This window comes from Coenobita brevimanus, chromosome 104, assembly GCF_032717465.1.
Source record: "Coenobita brevimanus isolate Jiangsu-jjx chromosome 104, ASM3271746v2, whole genome shotgun sequence".
Classification (NCBI taxonomy): domain Eukaryota; kingdom Metazoa; phylum Arthropoda; class Malacostraca; order Decapoda; family Coenobitidae; genus Coenobita; species Coenobita brevimanus.
The window spans coordinates 2614087-2618413 of record NC_137057.1 but is presented as its reverse complement, the minus strand read 5'-3'; the positions used below and the strand labels follow the sequence as shown (position 1 = coordinate 2618413).

General features: G+C 39.4%; 1 non-coding gene across 1 annotated transcript; it reads left to right on the top strand.

Annotated features, from left to right (window-relative positions):
• The first annotated feature begins 3976 nt into the window (after positions 1-3976).
• LOC145416190 (5S ribosomal RNA) lies at positions 3977-4095 on the top strand. Its single transcript, XR_013900233.1, has one exon. It is a non-coding gene; the product is annotated as a 5S ribosomal RNA (ribosomal RNA).
• The last annotated feature ends 232 nt before the right edge of the window (positions 4096-4327 follow it).

The following is a 4327-nucleotide window of genomic DNA, read 5'->3' as shown; positions in this document are numbered from 1 at the left end:
AAGATACTGTTTTCTTGCTCAGTATCGACGACCATTGATTTCTGAATATGTAGGATAATTAATATTTGAACATGGTTCTTGTTTCAAACCAGAAATGACCGAAACGTGGGTAGATATTTGATTAAGCAGCTATTTAACTAAATGATTAAATATTTTACTGAGTTTGGACAGTTTTAGTTGTTTTGCCAAAATATGAATGATGCAACTTGAAAGTGTTGGTGTGGCATTGCATCATATTGTGAAACGTCACTGGTGATTCAGTCATTAATGGGTTATATCACCGAACATTCTGCCGTATTAAACCATTCAAATCCTATGGTGTTATTATTATTTGTATATTACTGTTTAATTTGCAAAGGGACTTATTTCTGTCTAGCCAAAGTGAGCAGTGATGCCTCGTACCTGTGTGAACAAAGCAGATCATTTTTGCTACATTTGTGGCGAAGTGACATTTGCAAGCGCAGTAGATCGTAACAGCAACTGCTACTTCTCTATGGTGCCCCCATTTGGGAGAGGTTTGTGAAAAAAGAAAGAATGGACTGTACAATATCCAAACATTCCATCGGTTATTCACCCAGTACCCTACGGGGATGGTCTGCCCGTTCCTGATGCACCAGAATCCATCTCATTTGAATGAGACGACCAAGAGGGGAACTACGAAACATCTGGTTCTGAACCATCAACGTCGCTTGACCCAAATTTTACCAGATCCTCTTCCACTGAACCACACCTTTTGACAAAGTGAACTGGATGATATTTTGAGGGATTTGTGACTAAGTAAGGAAGAGTTTTGGCTCCAGACTACGGCAATGGATTCTCCTGGCAGATAGTGGTAGGGTTTGCATATTCCGTGACCGTCAAAAGATTCTTGTCCAGTTCATCTTCATGGAAGGCGATCTTGTAGCCTGCAACATGGTCTGATGGCAGCACTGAACATCGTTCAAAATTCAGTTGTGTGGAGACTTTTCATTGATGCATCGATGAAGAGAAATGTCTTGCTGCACAGTGACTGTTTTGTCATCCATTCCAGTTGGTCATGCAGTCCATATGAATGAAACTTACAACATAAAACAACTTTTGAGGTACCTTACATAAAGTACGACCAACATCAGTGGTAGCTTTGCAGTGACTTGAAAGTTACTGTCATTTTGCATAGTCTGCAGAGTGGATATACAAGGTACTGCTGTTATCTCTGTGAATGAGACAGTCTTGCAAGAGAATCTTACTACACCAAGAGAGATTGTCCGCTTTTGACAGTCACTGGAGCCATGGAGGAAAAATGTTCACTCTTCACCGTTTGTGGAATGAATATTTTGTTACCACCCTTGCACATCAAGCAATGTCTGATGAAGAACTTTGTCAAAGCAATGAACAATACCTAAGAAGCCTTCAAACTATGTCTGATGAAATTTGTCAAAGCAATGGGCAGAACCCAAGAAGCCTTCAGGTATCTCTGAAATTTTCCAGGTTAACTCAAGCAAAACTAAATGAAGGTGTATTTGTTGGTCCTGAGATTTGTGAACTTCGAGACTGCATTTGACGGTGCACTGTGTGGCAGAGAAAAGGATGCTTGGCAAGCCTTCAGACTAATAGCGACAAGACTTCTTGGAAACAAGGTATACAATTACAGGGAGTTGGTGGAAAACCATATTACATACAATAAGCTTGGTTGCAATATGTCACTCAAGATACATTTTTTTTTTTTTTTGCATTCATCTAGGTTTCTTTCCACAAAACTTCAGAGCAGTGAACGACGAGTATGGCAAGCGATTCATCAGGACACTGCAGCAATGGAGAAACAGTATGAGGGCAAATGGAATTCATCAGTTCTTACAGGTTATTGCTGGGCAGTGACTAGGTTTGCTCCATTTCGTGATTACAAGAGACATGACCATAAGCGCAGTGCAGAAGCAGAATAATGGCTGAACGATGTACTGTTACATAATGTATACATGGCATGTCAAATATATTCATGTTAAACCATCACAAACAGATGGAAATGTACTGTTTTGTAATTCATGATGAACACTGAACTGTCAGCATTATGTGCATTAGTAAAATATAAAAACTTAAACAACTTAGAAACAGTACCCAGTCAGTTGTTATTATTGTCATATGTGAATTCAGCGCAAAATCCCGTAAGGAACAGCGAAGTTTATCTCCGAAGCAGACAACTTCTAAATTTTGTAGGCCAGCGTAATTATATTCAACAACGGAAGCAAATATTTAAGTATACTATTATTCACCAGCTACACTCACCCTCAACTGGTAAATCCCCCACTATGAAGCCCTCTCCTTTTTTAGTTATTTCCCGACACATTCATACAATTCGTTTCAAATTATTAACATGTTCCTTTAATGAAGGGGTTCATATTAACCTTATATTAAATCCCTCTCATCCGGGTATAATTTCCTGTGATTAAGACATTTCCAGCTATTAAGACGAACAATAAGTGGACGTTACAATATTTCGTGAGTTAAGCGAAATCACCTAATGACGAGTATGAATAATATTGTACAGAAGGTTCAGATGGATCCACCTAAACTCCACAATAATGCATGAAGAAATACACATGTTTTCTTTGTCAGCCGGGACTGAGACAATGTACTCCGACCAACACAAAGCCGCTTCATCCTGACTAGTGTTTGTCTCAGTCGCTTTGGGCATTACGTTGCTCATCAGCTTTGGGTCTTTTCAGCAGTCTTCTATGTGTGTGTGTGTGTGTGTGTGTGTGTGTGTGTGTGTGTGTGTGTGTGTGTGTGTGTGTGTGTGTGTGTGTGTGTGTGTGTGTGTGTGTGTGTGTGTGTGTGTGTGTGTGTGCGTGCGTTCTGTTATTGCGCTAACTGTGTTTAGTTTGACGTTGATTTCGTCATGATACTTTTTTTCTCTCGAACAGTAGCCAGACGAATGGTTAGTTTTGGCAGCAGCTACGAAGCTGCTGACTCATTAGCTCCATGATTCTAATCCTGGTGCAGGCAAAAAACGTGTCTCGAATCAAAAGTTCTTCCAACTTTCGTGAGTTGTTAATTAAATGAGTACTTAGGGTAACATATAGGCTAGGCAACTGTGATACCCTACCCTTTTGGATGCAGTGGCTTTCAATCCCTAGCATAGAAGATGAATAACCTGCCACCGTCTCAAAGGACTCTAAGATTTAGATATAAGCATCGTGCTATACTCCCCAAGGCGTCTATCCCAACCTTTTCCTTTAATGCACACGAAGAGGCTCAACATGGAAAATGGTCACGATTCTCATCTGAATCATACGCAAGGATTCCACAGGTGTGCAGTCCTATGTTTGCCAGCCTATCCTTTGAGCCAATTACTCATAAACAACTATATTAATCTGAATCAACTCTCCGATAAGAGCAACGACTGTTTAACTGATTTATAGCAGATAATTGAGAATAAATGTGTAAAAACATATGGTAATGCATTATATTCAGCATTTAATATTTATGTAAACTCTACCAAAACAACGTATCCAGCCGTACCTTATTTCCCTTCTGACCCTGCTATTCGACTAAGGGAGAGACTGGCGTGAAACACCTATCCAACACACTCGATATGAGATGGAATTCTGTGTCCCCTCCTTACAACTCAGTCTATGCATAGGAGTATGTTAGATGCAATTATACGTGTACCGTAGGTGGGATGGGCTAAGATTGTTTGGTAAACGCAATATCGAAGCCATACTCAAGATTCATTATCTCTAATTGTTTATAATTCTTCTTTATTCACCGTAAGAATAAATAATGAAATGATGACGATGATGATTCTGATTATGAAACTTACGACAATTATACCTTAACTAAAATACATCCAGCCAAAAATTATGTCTATAACTCTCTCTCTCTCTCTTTCTCTCTCTCTCTCTCTCTCTACAGTGTATATATATACTGTATATATATATATATATATATATATATATATATATATATATATATATATATATATATATATATATATATATATATATATAGCCATACCTCGTTGAGTACACCGCTTCCCGTCCGATCAGCGAAGCTAAGCAACGTTGGGTCTGGTTAGTACTTGGATGGGTGACCGCCTGGGAACACCAGATGCTGTTGGCATCCCTACATGTCAAGTGGGGTTGGTGGAGGATTAGTGCCCCTCCCTGTAAAACAATTAACTCTAAGCTCTTGTCCACCCCGTCTGGGATACATGGCGTCTGGCAATGAATGATGATGAATATATAGCAATAGGAATTTGTCCGGGTATTGTGGTGGGTGTTACAATTTTTCCAAGACAGTGAGGGCGTTATAATGTGTAACTGTATGGCATGACACTGTGTACAATTCATTT